The sequence below is a fragment of the Neolamprologus multifasciatus genome, chromosome 15, assembly GCF_963576455.1.
Source record: "Neolamprologus multifasciatus chromosome 15, fNeoMul1.2, whole genome shotgun sequence".
NCBI classification, from domain to species: Eukaryota; Metazoa; Chordata; class Actinopteri; order Cichliformes; family Cichlidae; genus Neolamprologus; species Neolamprologus multifasciatus.
In genome coordinates this window covers 18882471-18902916 of record NC_140453.1, presented here as the reverse complement: position 1 = coordinate 18902916, position 20446 = coordinate 18882471, and the positions used below count along the sequence as shown (strand labels likewise).

Below are 20446 nucleotides of genomic sequence, written 5' to 3'. Positions count from 1 at the left end.
AGTTTTTCCTGTGGAAGTTGAGCAAATCTGCACTCCTATAACTCCTGCTGTGCTTTTGTTCTTCTGTTTTGCTTGTGTGCATGAAACGAGGTGTTTATTTAAAGTGAAAACCGTTTAAATAACACAGAGAAGGCAGTTTTGTTTGTTCAGCTCGCATGAACAAGGTTTGTGACTGACTGGATATCAAATGATCTTTCAGCTGTTCTGGATCAGTTTTTCCAAATGCCTTTGCCAGCTGAATTCAACTACACTTTTGCACCAACCATTATGTTTCAAATGCAATACATCCTCATAAATGGCAAAACAGTTTGTTTGTTTGTTTGATTGCCTTCACATTTGCAAAAACAGGATCTCTGCTCTGTATAAAAACCTGCAAAAGTCAGTTTTGATAAGTTTTTACATGTAAAAAAAACTTGCTTTCTTTAGTCACCGAGTAATTTGTTAATTTGGGTAAAAATAGGCCATCTTATAACTTTGATGACTTAAGAAGACCAACCTTTACTATGTTTAGCTGTTCTTCTGTTTTCTTTGTCACGTGGAGTACACATCTGCTTCAGAACTTTCTGTAAAGTCAGATTTTCTTTGCATATTTTCATTATCATTATCATCATGCAGCATCAAAGTCATAGTAATACTGGGCTTTTAATCATTTCTTGAACAGTTATTTTTCCAAGAGACATAGAATGACTGTACACCATACATCTTTATATATTTAAAAAAAACACGGATTGGGTGCACAGGAATTTATTTTGGAAATCCACAGAGGTTTAAAAGTAAACATACAGGGTCAAGCATATATTGCCTACTAACTTTTTGTTAAATTTGCCTTAGAAAACTGCTCGACCGGATGTTTTGCTAGTCATCAGTACACTTCTGGCATTATTTTTGGGGGATATTCTGACCACTCTTCTTGGCAAAATTGTTAGTTAATTAAAATTAGTCTGTGTGCTAGTAGACCTGGCTTTTGCATAGTCTACAAAATCTTCAACAGCTGTGAGGATTTGGGAAGCCCATTCCAGAAGCTTAATGGGCTATTTATTAAAAGGAAAAAAAAAAAAGGAAATTCAAGCATCATCACCACTTTGCCAGGGTCATAAAAAGACCCAATCAGTTACACTCAGATCAAAGAAAATTTCTTAGGATGCTCAGAAACAATGCAAGAACCATCAAGGCTAAACCTGCCATGAACTGTAAACTGCTGGAACACCAAACTAACTAGAATGAGTCTTTTATCACCGTAGCCGACCACGAAAGAAGCCCCTGCCGTAAAATCAACATCTTAAAGCTTGACTGAAACACAATTGGCTGCTCCAACAGGACAATGAACTGACAGGACACCTATTAACAATGGTTTTGGAAACAAATAGCTTGTAAAAGTTGGGTCCATGCCAACAAAGATCAAGTATTCAGTCAGAATTATGCCAGAAGCTTGGTGATAGCTCACAAAAGCATTTGGTCAAGTTGTAACTGGTTAAATCACATTTAAATAAATATGAATATAGAAGTTTTTGTATTTAAAATGTTAGTACCAATGGCAAGGTTGCATTGGTGTTTACTTGGTGTAGCAGAGGTGGACATTTCAACAGATATGCTGTTTGCATTGAATTTTTTGCTTATAGATAATCATTTACCCATTAAATTTGAACACTAAACACACTAAACACACTAAATTGGTATTACATAGTGAGTCACTATTTCCATTGCTTTGTTTGCTTGTTTTGTTTTTTCATATTAGATGAGCCACTCCACAATCTTCCCTTTGTCATCTGGTAACTGAAAAAGTCCTGCAGGTTGGGAACGGCTGCTGTAGATGAGACACATTTATCCTCAGTTTGTAGAAAATCTGACAGAGAGGAAGAGAAAAGTCGAGCGTAACAAAATGTGGCTGTAATGTCTTGGACACATGAAGGAAGTGATTTTATTGTCCGTCATTTACTCTCTGTCATGTAGATTTAAGGTTGAATTATAATGTAGGACACACACACACACTTACATTATAGAAACCCATTTAGTTAGCTTTAAGTAACACTTCGGGATGCAGTCTGAAACTACTCCCTCTTAAACTGTCTGATCTCGTTAAGAACTGATAACATGCATGCACAATATGAATGAGCAGTCATTTGAAGTACAGTCAATGTCCAACAAAGTCATGATGCTGATTTTATTGCCTTAGTTCATTTGACAAAATTAGATTTTTATTTCACTGTTGCCAAGTTTGTACAAATGTTTTTCTGCCAAATATAGTACCAGTTTCTATAACATTAATGCAACTTTTTCTGTCATCTTCTAACCAGAGTTGTGAAGTAATCTTTTCAAATGCAATATAAAGTTGACCTTTTGCCCTCTCTGTCATCTCTGTTCCTACTGCAGAACTCGACATATGTGCGACAGGTTTAAACCTAATTCCCACATGTGACAGCTCTTCTAAAGAGATAAAGCAAGACAGTGATTTCCTTTGACCTGTGCGTTTGCACAGGACTCCACTATATATATATTCTGGGTGATGATAAACAGCACCACCTTTGAACTGGAGTTTCAGCTTTTCTGAGAGAACAAGAGTTTGTTGTTTTATTTATGACATTGTATCCTGTTCTTAGCTGGCAACTGATGTGGTCTTCTGTGGTAAAATGTAATCTTACAGCAAACAAGGGAAGTTTAATTTTACCTCAGATGTTGCTGGATCTCATTTTCTTGAAACTGTAGGTTATTGTGCTTTTCATGGAAAAGGAACTCATGCACAAGCTCGGTGCTGTTCTGTAGCACACCGATTATCAAATTTACTTAAAACGAAGAAGTTGAAACTCTGTGTAGTCACTTCCCAAACGTTTCTCTGGCAAAAGGCTCTTTCATGTTTCTTCTGATGAACAGCCAGTGACCATCATTGGTACAACATGTAGCGATGAGGAGAGATTAGTCATTCCCTTACTCACCAAAACATCCTCCAAGCTTACAAAGCTAGAATTGTCTTAAAAGCATAACATGTTTTGATGATCGGCACAACATAAGCGAAACAGAACAGTGGGAATTTGAACGTGTGAATTATGGGGGAAATTAGCATGAGCTGTTGTGACTTCATATCAGGCAGTCCTGTAATAAATTCCAGTATCTTCTGAGCTGTAGTTCCGCCTCCTCCTGGTTAATTTGCAGGTGGAAAAAAAAACCCACTGGCATTGTGCCACAGCGGTCACATGGCCAATTCATTTGTATGTGTCCGTGAATGAGACAGCCTTTAGAGGTGTGTCTAACTTTATGACTGTTACCTTCTGTGAACCCTGCTGTGGCCTCCTTGTAAATGTCAGCTCAGCCATAACCGGAGAGGAAGATACAGACAAACAGAGACTGAAAGAAGTTGTGAGTGCAGAGAAATAAGGGGAGATAAAGTAGATAAAGAAGAAGAAGCAACAGATCAAGAAGCTTGCTGGCGGATCCTGGATTCCGCCAGGATCCAAGTCAGCAGGATCCTGGCGGAATCGAATTGCTCACACTAATCCTAATTTCATTTCAAGGCACTGCTCTCTCTGAGCCCACCCACTCATGCCGTAACCACACAACTGATGCCATTTAATGGATGTGGCTCTGTGTGTATTCCCAGGCACAGAGATGTAGTTAAGAGTTTGGAACTGCTTTGCTGTTGTCACTGAGGTATTTAGTTATTTAAAGCTTTTAGATGAAGTTGTTGTAGAAAAGCAATCAAACCAGGCTTTTCAGACGACCTCTCCTAAATTAAATGCCGCCATCCAAAAGCTAAGTGGCTCCAGCTAAGTGTACGGGAGGCCCCTTTGCAGCACACATACGCCAAGTGCACGTACAGACACATTCAAAAATGCTGCCAGTTTTCTGTGCAGTCCACATTCTCTTGTTGCTTGAATTCTCACTTGACTTTGGCTTCTCTTTTTTTTCCAGCTCTTATGTTGCCTTCTTGGCCTTTTCCCTCTGAAACAAAAAGCCTCCACTGTCTCCTGTGTATTCAGACACATTTATATTTGACTTTCTTCCGGACTCATTATGCATTATGCCTTGTCATTGAAAACATCTGCATTAATGTCATAAGTATAATGTAGTGTCTTCTGTGTCAGCGCTTCTAATTCTAAATCTTAGATTTGGACAAGTGAATGATGGAAGGGTCGTAAACAGAAACAGAGTCGAGTAAAAGCCAAATGAAAGAGGATAAAAGAGCCAGATGAATCCTGCTCCATTTATCATGTGGTGAAGAGCTGCCTCGTCAGTCTTTTACTCCTACAAGGTTATCTCCATGCAGATAGCAGAGACCTCTGTCCCCGCAGCAGGAGAGAGATGGGTCTGCCAAAATGTCCAAAGTTTTAGCAGATCAGAGAAGTATGTTGGAGAAACCTTTGTCTCTGTGTAGTCACTTATTTTGACTGACATGCTTCAAGAGCAGGGTAGATTCTTGAAAGACATGCTTGCCTTATACACTTGAGCTGAACTTGGCTACTGTGAATGTATGTCACTCTAAATGGTGCCAAGATGGGAATTGATTTTTAAGACTTTTGTTCCAAAAAGTCCAAAGAAGAGAGGGTTGTGGAGAAGTGGTTCTCAACTTGGGTGATGTGACCCTTGGCCAGATAAATTAGAGTGCTTTCCACATCATTAGCAGGATACTAAGGAGAAACTTTATCTTTCATGCATATTGCAACATTTAATTTATTTTGACTTATTTCCTGTCTTTCTTTTTAGGTTCTCGTCTGTAAAATAAAAAGTGTTAGAAAGTGTCCAGGTGAAAATCTCCCACCTTAAATCCCACACATACAGTAAAGCTTCGTTAACAGTTTAAGAATGCTTAGGAAACACAGTTACTCTTAAAAGACTTAGTCCTTGGTAGGAATTGAAGGACCAAAGCAAACAGTACCGTGGTAGTATCTTAGAAATAGACCCATTAATGATCCTTACTTGACTTTGAGAAGCACTGATTACATTTGTAAGTTTTCAAAAGATAAAAAGAATGAGAATGAACATAAAGCCATCTTGCATTCTTGCAAGTTTTTAATTGTCTGACATGTAAGACATAGGCAGCATATATCCTCAGAAGAACCCCTCTTTCCTCTGTGTGAAGGACTGGAATGTTTTTGGTTGCATTTTGGCCAGACAGTGCAGCAAATACTTTGCTCTACATCTGGAGTCAGTTCTTGGCTGACTTCAAATGCACCTAACAAACACATTTAATAGCTAGAGATTGGCCCATATATGGACTTGTAGACAGAACCTAAGTTGATAACTGTCAGGGTGTTTGAGACAAGAGTGTTATGCTTGTTATGCATAATCTCTGTTTATGAGCTTGATACGACCATGAAACATTGTAGAACTGCTATAATAAATATAACTGCTATATGGCATATTTCTGGGTCATTTGATTAAGGTCAGTTTATAATTTTATTGCATGCACTAGTTCACTATTGCAATATATACAACAGTTCCTACAGCTGTAGCATTTAGCATGCACTATATGATGGAGAATTGGCATAGATCATGAAAACTGAGTCATGTTTTCCAGTTGGTAAAAAACATGGAGCTCATAGGTTTCGCTCCAGTGGTCCCGTTTTCCTTTGCTAGTTAACTGCTGGAAAACATGATGTTATGTTTGTTGTTTTTTCTTTTAAGCCATGAAATCTTGCAACAAGAGTTTGAGTTTTTTCGCTGATACTGTTGGTACTACAACAAGCATGTTCTTGGCAAGTGGAAATGGGCAATAGGCCTCATGTCCTGAAACAGCTGTGGTTTATTTTGGTTTTTCGCCTTCATATTAATTGGGTTTGGTCATGGTTATGTTATCATAATTTTGTGTTTTGCATCAGTTTTCCCTGCAGCAGCTAAATTGTGCTTGGCCTTAAAGAAAGTAGATTATTGATGGAAAAATATCAGCTGACAGCTATGACCTGCAAGCATAGGTTTGCCTTGGAATGAACATTGGAAAACTGGACAGAATTTATCATGATCATAAATCAACAATGTTAAGAAATTTTGTATTTTCATAAAGTTGCTTTTCACGACAGAGTGACTATCCTGTATAATCATAAATCATTTCATTTAAGTTTCATGTTAAAAGTAATGTTTTGTTTCTGTGTTATCCATGGCTGTGTGAGATCACAGATACAAACAGTGGAAGTGAGCCTCCTTCAGAGAGTAGCTCGGCAGTCCCTTTAATGATAGGGTGAGGAGCTCAGTCATTTGAGAGGGACTTGGAGTAGAGCTGCCAATCATCTACATCAAAAGGAGCCAGTTGAGGTGGTTTGGGCATCTGGCTAGGATTCCACCTCAAGTCCTCCCAATGAACTAGTGGAGGTGGCCAGGGAGAGGGAGGTCTGGGCACCTCTGCTTAGACTGCTGCTCTCTGTAACCTAAACCCAGATAAATGGCAGAAAATAAACTGACTACTTTACCTGCCTCCTTGCCTGTCTGGGACACCTGACAGTGGTTACCAAGCTGGAGTACAGAAACTAATACCAAAATGAAAAAGTCTTTGACATTACCTCGTTTCATTGTTTTAGTGTAATATATGATATGTTAAGTTAATATATGATATAGATGTCATAATCATACTGCTTGTGAAGATAACTCAATTTTGATCAAAGTCACTGTGTGGAAATATTTTTTTTCTATTCTACTAGCTAGCATAGTTTAACAATACGGTTTTTGGAATACTCACAACCTCCAATATGTTAATTCATGTTTACAGGCATTAATTTAAATTGTAAATTACATTTTTATTGATTTTTCATATTCATGAAAACTTTTTTAATCCACCCAGTGTTTTATGTAATAATTCATTTTTGTGTTCACACCTTTATGTTGAGCTTAATTATTTTATCACCACACCTGAGACCACAGTTCAAGTTACAGCAGTTAAGACTTCTTTTCAAGCTCTGTTTTAGTCGTTGCCCCATTAACCCATCCCGTCTGGGCAAAATATTTGCTACAGACAAGTCATATTGTCATGGACTTGCTGTGTGCTAGGCAGGATGTAGGACCCAAACGCAGGACTCATAAACGAAAGGGCGAACTAAAAGAGGCAGCTCTATTTTGTCTGTAAATAACCCACTTCAAATACAAAAAACTAAACTAGAAAACAAACCAGGAACAGTAAGTAGGAAATGGCTGGAAACACAGAGGGAAATGCACAGCACTGTGAGGGTTAACAACACGACGACAAGCAGGGGAAGACTAAGGACTAAAATACGCAGGCAGGATAACGAGAGGATGGGGAACAGGTGGAAACACAGCTGGAACTAATCAGAAATAATGAGACAAGGGGAAAGCAAAACTAGACCCACTGCACACAGGACAGGGACTATCAAAATAAAACAGGAAACACATGGCAGGAACAGAGGCACGGACTTGACACTGAAACGTCAGGAACAGAGGGAACACGTTCACAGGGACAGGAGTCACAAAGTGCGACATGAGACACGAAGACTGAGGAACAAGAAAATAAACATGAAGACAGAACTAAACCTACACTAAACATGAGGGGCACACGAACAAAACTCAAGGGTCATTGACCCAGGACCATGACACATATACATCCTGTTAAAATACTTTATTTACAAAGTAGTGCTAACACAAAAAAATACATGGCAATTTCTATCCATGAACCACAAACGTATACAAATGTGCCTTCTCATGACTCTATTTGATGTTACAAATATTTTAATAACATTCAAGCTGCTGTGATAGTTGCTGAAAGTACTAGAATGAGTTTAACTGTGATTAAGGATTTCTTGTGTGCTTTATCCAACTCACATTTTTCTGTGTTGAAGGTCCCTTTCTATTCTGTTTATAGCCACATGTTTTTAAGTCCTCCATATGAAGATATTTTTGCCCGACTTTTTCTCCTGCACTAACATAAATTGTGATCTGTGTGACACAACTGAGGCACAGGATGCCAAAAACCTGACCGTTAAAAAAAAGAGAAAAAAAACAAACAATGACCGGCTCTTTGTAGCCCAACCACAAGCTTTAGATTACTTTACTTTCTTCTGAGGATATTTAAAAGACACACACGCAATCTTTATTATTCAAGATTTTAAAAAAACTGCCTTTAATCTAGACCATATGTGTCAGACTAAGTTGGTCAGTATAAAAACTCTGAGGGTAAATCTGACACCACAAACTGCCACTCCTAGCAACTTTAAAGACAAACTTTAAAGGTCTTAAATCCCTTTCTTGTGGAAACAATAAGCATTCTGGCTGTGGAAGATGAGGTGTTTCTGACCTCAGTCTGTTTATGTTTTACACGCGTAAGACACACTGTTCCCAAGTAAAGAGTAAAACCTCCATCACATTGTACATAGTGTAGTTATGACCGCAAATAACTACATGAGTAGAAACATAGTAAATTTAAATATGTAATAAACTTTATCATAGTCATAATATAAAAAATGCATAATCTTTCCAAATAATACCACAAACACATTGGGATATAGAGTACTATACACTTACAAAAATGTATGCAGCAACTAGTGTGTGTGAAAAAGTGTTTGCCCTCTTCCTGGTTTCCTAGGTTTTTGCATATTTGCCACAATTCCATGTTTCAGATCATCAAACAAATGTTAATAGCGGACAGAGATAACCCGAATAAATGCAAAATGCAGTTTTTGGAGGATGATTTCATTGTTTAGGGTGAATAGTTATCCAAACCTACCTGTTCCCGTGTGAAAAAGTAACTGCCCCTCTTGTTAAATCATGAATTAAATGTGATTAACCAGAGTTCAGTTTCACTAAACACACTCAGACCTGTTAAATCAAGAAACCACTTAAATAGAAGGAGATGAACCTTCCCAGGAGTGACCTGAAATTACTCCAAGAGCACAAATGACGACTCATCAAGGAGGTCGCAAAAAACTCCAGAACAACATTAAAGAACAGCAGGCTTCACAAGTCTCAGTTAAGGTCTGATTTCATGATTTAACAATAAGAAGGAGACTGAGCAAAATTGGCATCCATGGGAGAGTTCAAGGAGAAAACCACTGAAGAGCAAAAGGAACAGAAAGGCTCAATTTACATTTACCAAAGAACATTGTTATGATCCCCAAGGGTTTTGGGAAAATACTCTGTGGATTGACGAGACAGAAGTTGAACTTTTTAGTAGGTTTTACATCTGGTGTAAAAGTAGTATTTCAGAAAAGGAACATCATACCAACAGTATAATATGGTGATGGTAGTGTGATGTCTGGGTTTGTTTTGCTGCCTCAGGACGTGGAGGACTTGTTGTTGTAAATGGAACCATGAATTCTGCAGTCTACCAAAACATCCTGTAGGAGAATATCCGTCCATCTGTTGGTGACCTCAAGCTGAAGCACACTTGGGTTCTGCAGCAGGGCAATGATACAGAACACACCAGCAACTCCACCTCTAAATGACTTAAGAAAAACTGAAAAGTTGTGGCATGACCTTAAAAAAGCAGTTTGTGTCTGAAAATCCTTCGATGTATCCGAATTACAACAATTCTGCAAAGATGAATGGGCCAAATATCCTCAACAGCACTGTAAAAGACTCATTGCCAGTTACTGGAAACACTTGATTGCAGTTGATGCTGCTAAGGGTGACCCAACCAGTTATTAGGTTTAGGGGGCAATCACTTTTACACTTAAAAATAAACACATTCATTTAGAAACTGCATTTTGTGTTTTCTTATGTTATCTTTGTATGATATTTAAATTTGTTTGATGATCTGAAACTTTAAGTGTGACAAACATACAAAAAAAATAGGAAATCAGGAAGGGGGCAAACACTTTTTCACACCACCGTACGCATGTATCTGGGATTTACACACACTCTGGGTGCCCTTAAATTGACTCTAAGAACATAAAGCCTTGTTCTAATGAGTTGCTGTTCTCTAGCCATGGCCCTTTCTGAAGAAAAGAGTCTGGATATGTTCCAGCATTCTCAGTAGGAGTCCATTATTGAAGGAGCACGCACACCCGCACTTGTTCAAACCAAAGAAGAAGAAAAGTCAGTCAAGACAAGAGGAGTCCAAAAAGTCAGCAGATGACCTTATTCAGAGAGTCAGACACAGGCCATTAACATGTCAGGGCTAATTGGACCAGATGTCTTTCTATTCTGTGTCCTTTCTGAATACTGCAAAGAACTTTTTTTTAGTTTATTTTGAGGCAAATACAGCCAAGAAATCCAGCAGTAATGATTACTTGCATAGTTGCATCGATATTAATTGGTGGGGTGTAAAATTACTAAACAAATTATATTTATTGCACTTTAGCTCATTTGTTTGCAAGTTTTGATTTCATTTTTATCATGAAACATGGCAAACATTACTGACAACAAAGATAAATCTGCCAGCTGCAAGTGAGTGTCTGTGATATGCTCTTCTGCTGAAAAATTAAGGAAACATCATCACAGTATAACAAAAGGTCAGTAAAATCTGTTCAGTTAGGAAACATAAACCACTGTGATTTGATTTTGCCTGCTTTGGTGCAAATGAAAATGGCAACACTGGAAGTGTACTTTTATACTGAATAGTTTTTCAGGCGATGATCATATCGAGATTTTCTTTTTGCCTAGTTTAGCTTTTGGCTAGTATCCTTGTCATCCTTGTCAAATGGTACCTGCAGCCTATTCAGATTGCACAGGTAGTCCAGATCCTGCTCTGAGTGTCTCCACACTCTTTCATGTCTATCACATGTACTCACAAATAATTGTGCTGCACCAGTGAGCTCTGACAGAATAGCAGTAAATGACTGGGATAAGAATATATTAGCATTTCTGTGGCATCTTAGACTTACTATATAGACACACATGTTATATAATATTTATATTGTGTAAACTTACCTTCTCACAGCATCAGTCTTGTTTCATTTTTTGTTTATTGTGTGAAGCTGCAACTCTGTTCATGTTAATTTTAAACAGATCTTCTATGAAGTATAAGGTTTTCATGGTGGCCCTGGAAATGCAAATGCACTGCAACTTCAGAAAATGAGTAAATACAAAAGTACTTCAAAAGCACAGAAAACAAAGTAGAAGTTGAATAAAATACAAAGGAAATAGAAAAAAACTGCTACAATCACAAAACAAAAAGGGAAGTGTTTTGGGGAAGGATAATGTGATCAAAATGAGCTATATTTTTCTTAAATTATACTTTTTTTTATTTAACATTTGATTTATTTTCTATGTTCTCTTGTATGTAAAATATGGGTTTGATATTTGCAAATCATTGTATTCGGTTTCGTTTAACATTTCCATTAACTACACAGAAAATCTTTAAAAATCATCTTTTTTAATGATTAGTTGTTCAGGCCTTACTGGTTTTATCTTTTAGAAATCCCCAGATGTCATGTCCAGATGACAATCTCTCCTTGTAAACAGGTAGAACTTTACATGTTTACAGTTCAGATAAACAAGGTCGAGAGATGCAATAAAATGAAACACCGCAGTGTGTAAGTGACTCCAACACAAATAAAAACACCATGCCTCACTCCTGCTTGTCTCCATAAACAGCTATAGGGATTTTATAAATCTGCTGCAGTGGGAGGGGGGGGGGGGGATAAAGCTTCAGGGATTTCAGAGTACAATAGCAGGCGTCCAAATTAGTCTTCTACATGTCTTTTTTCTGTTTTACTGGCAGACTAATTAAGCAGCAACAGATTCCAAATAGTTTTATGCTCATAAACAAACACACTGCATGGGTTTGATCTGTCTAACTGCGTGCTGGAGCTGATGTCCAAAGAGGCACACTTTGTACAGTTATGAGAGCTGGCACCCAAAAACTGAGTAGTTATTAGTTTCCACTGTGTTTGGTTGGGCGATAGCTTGGAACTAAAGTTTTAAACAAAGGATGGAAAAGTGAGCAAAAGCAAGTAGATAGCAATGTCTTTAAAGTTGCAATCCACAAAATTTGATGTTAGTTTGTTATAACCAGAGACTGTATGGAAAAGGTGGATTTAGCCACCATGATGTAAACCAATGGGGCTTCACTGGAGCTGGAACTGACTATATTATGATTAGGGGGTTAAGAGCTAAGTGCTAAGTTACAAGCTAATGCAAGAGGGAAAAAATAACTATACACTTGTTCCAAGTTGTTTGCCCAGCACTCTGGTCTTCTATCAGTCACATGTCAAAGAGCAGAGGTCTATCACAATGTGCGTGAACAACCAGAAAACCAAAAAAGAATAGTAACCTCTCAGTTTGAGAAACCTGAGTTATTGTTAACTGGATATACATCCTCCTAAAACATAGGCCCTGTACAGATTCCAGTGAAGCAAAATTAATCCTGCTTCCTGAGGCAATAGCCAACTGGGGCCACAATATGGCAGTAAGCTATAAGCTTTATGACAATGCTGTGTGAGATCAAAAGAGAGAGATCACTTTCTTTGGCATGTTTTATGATTTCTTTTTTTTAGATTTCACTAGGCAAGCACTGCCTGCCTTGCTTGCTCTGATCGGATGCTATCCGTCTTACCTAGTTTGCATGCTGTTAGGACTTTTCTTCATTCATGTAACACCATGTTGATCTGAAAAATAACACTGATCTGTTGGCAAGAGTATGTTGATAAACTGCACTCAAAGCACACTCAAACCTGTCTCTCTAACAAACAACTCTAATGTTGACCACAGAAATGCTTGAAATGTGCTTGTTGTTTGGTTATCATACAGTGGGGCAAAAAAGTATTTAGTCAGCCACCGATTGTGCAAGTTCCCCCACTTAAAATGATGACAGAGGTCAGTAATTTGCACCAGAGGTACACTTCAACTGTGAGAGACAGAATGTGAAAAAAAAATCCATGAATTCACATGGTAGGATTTGTAAAGAATTTATTTGTAAATCAGGGTGGAAAATAAGTATTTGGTCACCTCAAACAAGGAAAATCCCTGGCTCTCACAGACCTGTAACGTCTTCTGTAAGAAGCTTTTCTGTCCCCCACTCGTTACCTGTATGAATGGCACCTGTTTGACCTCATCATCTGTATAAAAGACACCTGTCCACAGCCTCAACCAGTCAGACTCCAAACTCCGCCATGGCCAAGACCAAAGAGCTTTCGAAGGACACCAGGAAAAGAATTGTAGACCTGCACCAGACTGGGAAGAGTGAATCTACAATAGGCAAGCAGCTTGGTGTGAAAAAATCAACTGTGGGAGCAATCATCAGAAAATGGAAGACATACAAGACCACTGATAATCTCCCTTGATCTGGGGCTCCACGCAAGATCTCATCCCGTGGGGTCAAAATGATCATGAGAACGGTGAGCAAAGATCCCAGAACCACACGGGGGGACCTGGTGAATGACCTGCAGAGAGCTGGGACCAAAGTAACAAAGGTCACCATCAGTAACACACTACAACGGCAGGGAATCAAATCCCGCAGTGCCAGACGTGTTCCGCTGCTGAAGCCAGTGCATGTCCAGGCCCGTCTGAAGTTTGCCAGAGAGCACATGGATGATACAGCAGAGGATTGGGAGAATGTCATGTGGTCAGATGAAACCAAAGTAGAACTTTTTGGTATAAACTCAACTCGTCGTGTTTGGAGGAAGAAGAATACTGAGTTGCATCCCAAGAACACCATACCTACTGTGAAGCATGGGGGTGGAAACATCATGCTATGGGGCTGTTTTTCTGCCAAGGGGACAGGACGACTGATCCGTGTTAAGGACAGAATGAATGGGGCCAAATATCGTGAGATTTTGAGCCAAAACCTCCTTCCATCAGTGAGAACTTTGAAGATGAAACGAGGCTGGGTCTTCCAACATGACAATGATCCAAAACACACCGCCCGGGCAACAAAGGAGTGGCTCCGTAAGAAGCATTTGAAAGTCCTGGAGTGGCCTAGCCAGTCTCCAGACCTCAACCCCATAGAAAATCTGTGGCGGGAGTTGAAAGTCCGTGTTGCTCGGCGACAGCCCCAAAACATCACTGCTCTTGAGAAGATCTGCATGGAGGAATGGGCCAAAATACCAGCTACTGTGTGTGCAAACCTGGTAAAGACCTATAGTAAACTTTGACCTCTGTTATTGCCAACAAAGGTTATGTTACAAAGTATTGAGTTGTATTTTTGTTATTGACCAAATACTTATTTTCCACCCTGATTTACGAATAAATTCTTTACAAATCCTACCATGTGAATTCATGGATTTTTTTTTCACATTCTGTCTCTCACAGTTGAAGTGTACCTCTGGTGCAAATTACTGACCTCTGCCATCATTTTAAGTGGGGGAACTTGCACAATCGGTGGCTGACTAAATACTTTTTTGCCCCACTGTACCTCCCACTTTCTGTTTCAGTGTGTCTTACGTTTCCTTTGTTCTAAACTGTTTACTGCCAAACATTTAGTATTTAGACATTAAATCTGTTTGTGCAGCTTTCTGGAAAAAAGCATTAAGCTTTTTTTCACATTAGTATGTAGAATCAAAGCAATTGCCCATGAAATGAAGTATTTTTACTGCTTTGTTTGCATATATGCTTCAGTTACATACATTTTTTGGCAGATGTAAACCAGAAGAACTGAGATGAGGAAACAGTTCTTGCAGCACAAACCACAGTCAACTTAGTGGTAAACTACTCAGAAAGGAAGAACACCAATAAAATATCAATAATCCCTGTCAGCTGTGCGACTAATGGGGATTAGTGATTAGTGGCAAAGCTGATTTCAGAACTTGGTTTGTCATTTTTAAGAAATAGCACTTGAAATGTGTCAGACCTTCAAAGCATTGTGAAAAAAATTTTGGATACTAAACTGAGAAAAAGTTACTATAATTAATTAAGCCACTTAATATAATTACAAATTCACAAGAAATGCATGGTGGAGCAGTGAACTCACAATGTCAACATGGCATGTGGATTTACTGGAAGGATAACAGCACAATTTTAATAAACAATTTTTTGGATAAAAACGTGTATACAGTATGGTTTAGATGGCACCACGCTGATGAAGGCCTATCCACCAACAGCCCTGGATTTATCTGTACTGTTCATCATTGGACATTTTATGTAGACTCAAAAAAAGCGGTGTGGTTTTCAGCTTTCAATCCACTTTGTTAGGTACGCCTGTTCAATTGCTCATCAATGTAACTGTATAATTAGCCAATCATATGGCAGCAACCCAGTGCGATTAGGCTTGCAGAGTGGGGAAGACAGGTAATTTAAGTACATTTAAATACTGCACCAGGCAGGCTGTTCTGATTATTTCAGTATGCAATGATTTATTGGGACAACTGTCTCTTAGGTTTACAGACAAGGACTGGAAAAAGGGAAAATATCCCGTGATGCCTTGTTAATGGCAGAGGTCAGAAGAAAATCTCCAGACTTCTTTAAGCTGATAGGAAACCAATAGTAGCTCAAATAACCACTTATAACCAATGTACACAGAAGAGCATTTCTGAGCATACAAAATGTTGAACTTTAAAGCAGTCTGGTTACAGCAGAAGAAGGCCACAGTGTTGCATTGTATTATTAATCAAAAGGTTTTTAAGATTTCTTTCTTTTTTTAATAATAACTCATTTAATCCATTCAGGAGGCAAAAACAGGTACTTCCTTTGTACGCGCACTCACAGACACACATCCATTAAGTAATTTGGCCTTTCACAGCAAGAGCTTCACTTTGATGTTTGCCACATCAGACAGGGCCCACGCTTAGAAATCAAACAAACTCCACTGCTGTCACTTCATTTGGACATTCCTGCAGCTGAGTTACAGCTGGCTGATTTCCACACAATGTCCCCCAGAGAGACACTTCAACACAACTGCAGAGACCAGAGACAATGTTGGTGCATATCAAAATAAATAACAGAAATCCCACAAAATTAGACATTCATTGGACACATCTCCCACTTTTAAGCTCTTGTTTAAAGATTTGTCAGATTTAATAAACAAAGTTAAAAGGCATGTGTTAAGCATATATATTTTTATTGCATCTATTGTAAACCTGTGATTTTACAATACGGTTTACTTATCAGCAGTATGGCAGAACTGGGTCCTACCTATAAAAGCTGCAGGCATGAAAGGATCTATGGATCTAATATCATGACTTTGCCCCTAATTATATAATTTCAACCATAATAACTTTTTGTAACTTTATCTATTTCAAAATTAAACGTGACACTTGTTAATTGAAAATTAGATGACAAGAAATCACTGACAGCCTGTATGACATAAGTGGTTTTCTAAAATAAGCAAAACAGTTCCCATAAAACTTGCCTTCTTTGTCTGCCATGTTTAATTCCTCTGCTGTTTCTGTCAAAGAAGATTACTTTGTTGATAGTTATTTTCTTTTTTTTATCAGTCTATGGTACCAGTAAGCCAAACTTTTAAAGCTTTATTTCCATTTGCTCTCATAGACCAGTGTCCCTTGCAGCAGGTTTTCCACCAAACCGATCTTAGCGATTACACAGTGTTGAAATAATCAATAAATAAATGAGAGCAAAAGCTGTTTGTGTACCTTTAAAAGAAAAACAAGGACAATAACAAAAACTTGCAGTTATGTTAACTCTGTGGTCTGTTTTGGTTTTGTTTTTTGACCAATGGTCAGAAAATCAGTTGCTCTTTGTTTTCTCCTTTAAGGAGCTTTTGAGCTAAAGAATTGTCTGCTGCTGAAAACAAGGTTAGTAATATACCATAAAGTGCGTTTGTGCATTTCTGGTCCTAAAACCAAAACAATGGCCAAAGAGATGTTAAGTATGGCCTCATTTCTGCAGTTAATATATTCATTTGATTTACGATAACTTGGCTTTAAACTCTGTTTAAACTCAGATATGCTGTATGCTGAAAAAGAACAACATAGTGCCCAGTAAACAATCAAAGCCCATTTCTTCCCTGCAGCTGAACTCTTTGGACCTGTTGATGTTGTGTCTGGTGTGGGATGTGGTTTGTGTATTGTGGTGTCCAGTATGTGGTGGAATTATTTATTCGTGGCGACCGACCGTGGCTGACTGAAAATCTGATTCAGATTCAACCCTGTGATAAAGGTTTGAGCAAGAAACATAAACACAGTGAAACATGATGAATTTACTGTGACGTTCCCACATATTTTATATTTTAATGTGTCATTCCAACGTTTCAGTGTAATCTTTGGCACTATTGTATATCACCTCATTGGAACTCAAGCTGCTTTTACCTACATTTTTATTCAAATTGTTTTAATGCTTTTCTTTTACTTTTTGTTTGTTTCATCTGCACCATTTCCAGCAGCAGTAATTTTCTGTGTTTATTGTAGCTGATGTATTGATGCACATTTGAGGCTGAACTCATTTTAACTTCTTTAATAATTATTTACATAGTAAGAAATTGCCATTACAAGTACCCAGCGCCTAAAAAAACACCTTCAGTGTTTTGTTAAATCACCAGTCCAAACCTCAAAATTATGAACCATAAGTTAAAACTTCATTTAAAAAAAATAAAGGCAGCAAATCTTCACATTGAGAAACATGAATAATGAAATCTGGGACATTTTGCTGTATAATAAATTCTGTGAATAAATAAATCAATGTAGCAATGTTTCACTTCTATAGACATTTGGTTTATTTGTAAACTGATGTATTTTGTATGCTGTGACAGATGAAGCCTAATATCTCCTTCTGGGAATGATGGAAGGAAGAAAGGACAAAAAGCATTGTTCCAGAGTGTCTTTTGTCCCGTCTTCCACCCCTAACCGGTCACGACAGATCGCTGCCCCTCCCACTGGTTCTGGCTGAGTCTCTCCTTCCCAGTGTTGCCAAATGCTTACTCAAGGGGTCAGTTGATAGTTGGGGTTTTGTCTGTATTATTTTAAGGTATTGTCCCGAATTCAAAAATGTGGCACAAAAACAAACCAATGGAGGCCCAGTAGAGTGCAATCAGATGAAGAGTTTATTAAGAACACACGCGTGGGAAGAAGCACACAGCATCACATCAGCGGACTTCTTCGCCCAAAATACACAGACAATGGCTTTTTATAATGTCAGGGTTAACGCCCCTTCACGTGTTATAAGAACATTATTTGCATCTTGAGAACATTATTTGCATCGTTTACAGACAATGATCAATTTTTAGAGCTAAAGGCAGACACAGAAGTTCCTCTTTCTAGCATCTTTTCCAAATATGGCGATGACTTCAGGCCCTGAAGGCTCCCGTGGACTTGTCCTCCTCTCTGACACCATGACACCGTCATCTTCTGTCACCTGTTACTAAGCAAACTCAAATGCAACAGGTTGCTGAATACATTCAGGTCTTTGCTCAGGCCTGTTTCTAGATTGTATGTATTATATGTGTTTTGTAGGCGTGTATGCAGTTTTAACCTTCTGTAGCTCCAAGTCACTTACACAATAGATCGTCCGGACATCGCGCCGAACGAGGCTTATGACCTTTCCTTAATTGACTGAACTTCAACTCTTTAATAAGCACAAAATGCAATGTGTGTGTACAATTATTATGGCTGCACCTGTAATAAAAGGTTAATGTGAGCCCGGCAGGTTTTAATGAACATCTTAATGCAGTATCAATGCTATAGATTATATTATTAATGATGCAGGATATATTGTAGCAATAAAATAATTTCCTTAATCCCACAGTATTTACCTTACAATATAAATCTCCTTGAGGTGGCCACTGTAGTAATATAAATAATTGAATTCTCAACTGTGATGCTAAGGTATAAAATTGATATGAAGTACTTACTAGATGTAAATGTAGGTTTGAGTTTCTTTACAGATTCTGTTCATAATTTTTATGGACAGAACTTTTAGGAACAGCTAAGGGGCAGAGGGGGAGGGGGGGTTCTGTTGGCGACTTCCAGCTTGGCCTTGAGCAGTTTGCAGGAGAGTGACGTAGCTAAGAAATCAATTAGCACTTACAAATCTGTGGCTTTGGTTCTCATATAGTTAAGGGTGGAGTCCTCATTCCACCCTCAACTATATGAAGTTCAAGTATCTCAGGTCATGAGTGAAGCAGGAGACTGGCAGATGAATACAGTTTTGCAGATTTTGTGGTGAAGAGAGCTGAGCGTGAAATTGACTTTATTTTTTGATCAATCTATGCTACCTTGATCTATGGCCATTATCTGTGAATAGTGACTATAAGAATGAAACTTAAGAAACAAAAAAGCTTCCTCCAAAGGGTGACTTTGACCACCTTCAAAGACAGGTTGAGGATCTCAGGCATTTGGGAGAGTCTGACTAAAACCACTAACCCACTGAGCTTTTTTTGGAAACTTAACATGATGCCTCCTGGATGTCTCCTCGGTGAGATCTTTTGGGCATATAAGAAACTTCCAGGCAGACCTAAAACACACTGGAGAGATTATGTCTCTTAATCAGAGAGATGGCTGGGTAGAAAGAAGGCTTGAGATTTGCTACGCCCATGAACCAAACTCATGTATACTGTTAAAAACGAATGGGTGGAGTTTCCTTCTGTCACTACTGCAGCACCAAACTACACACAGATATAGTTAGACCTACACTACTTGGACAAAAGTATTGACCACACCTTTTTGAAGCCGGGTGTTTTAAGTTTCATAGTAACAGAGTGTTTAAAATCTAGCCATGCAGTCTGCCTTTAAAAACATTTTTAAAAGAGTGGGTGGTTCTAAAGGCCTCACTGAGTTTGAGCACAGTAAACAAGTCAGTTTGTGAAAAAGAAATGCCTCGAAAGAATTTCTTGAAGGGGTTTCTGGTTTAGCTGGGCTGTGAATTTAACAATCGCGTTTTTAATCATGCATCAAGAATTTAGACAAAACTATGTCACAAATTCAGGATAGTGATAAGATTTTATATAAAGACTCAAAGATCAACTGATTTTACTCAATTTTTGCCAGTAGATGATATATGTAGTGATAGTAATTTTAGTTTCCTTGTTTCTTTCTGTTTATTTTATTCTGATTCTCTGCAATTGTTTAAAAAAAAAGAGCTGTCTATTTTAATCTTTATCACACTCCAGTTTCATCAAAGCAGTAACTAAGCTTTACTCCGGATATTAATCCAACCTTTTGTTTTTCTTCCTCTTCAAATAAAGTAATGTCTGTCTTTTTGATGTCAGCTTAAAGAAGGCAGGTTGTTCACTTTCGGATTTTAAGGTCCTGTAATTTCATTCTCATTCACTGCTGGAAGGCTTTCAGGTCTGCAGGTCAGTAAAAGACTCTTTCTTCTTTATTTCCTTCCCTCTTTCCTGCGTTGGCATCCCTTCAAAGTCAAGAAGGATGTTGGTCAGTTCTTGTCTGACTACTGGCCGGTCTTTTTTAGTTTTTAACACATGCGAAAAACAGTGTTATACAATAACGTCTGAGTTTGTGTTTTAGACACACTAAAAATCGCCTATTTTTAGGTGAGAAACAGCTGTTTTAATGGTTCTCCAGTTTGCTATTTTTCATCTGTCTCACAGGTCAGATCACTTTCATTGCTGGTTGGTCAATTATGAAATCTGCACCAAATTCAATTTCTGTTTTAGAGCTACATTATATGGTCTGTGAATGTTGAATTAGTTTAAGTTGTCTACTGAAAAATTGTGTCAATATTTGGT

The 20446-nt window shown here is 38.2% G+C and overlaps 1 protein-coding gene across 2 annotated transcripts in view; it reads left to right on the top strand.

The window, feature by feature from the left end:
* scara5 (scavenger receptor class A, member 5 (putative)) overlaps nucleotides 1–20446 on the top strand; it is a 129935-nt gene that overhangs the window by 17345 nt on the left and 92144 nt on the right. The gene's annotated exons all lie outside the window — the stretch shown is intronic.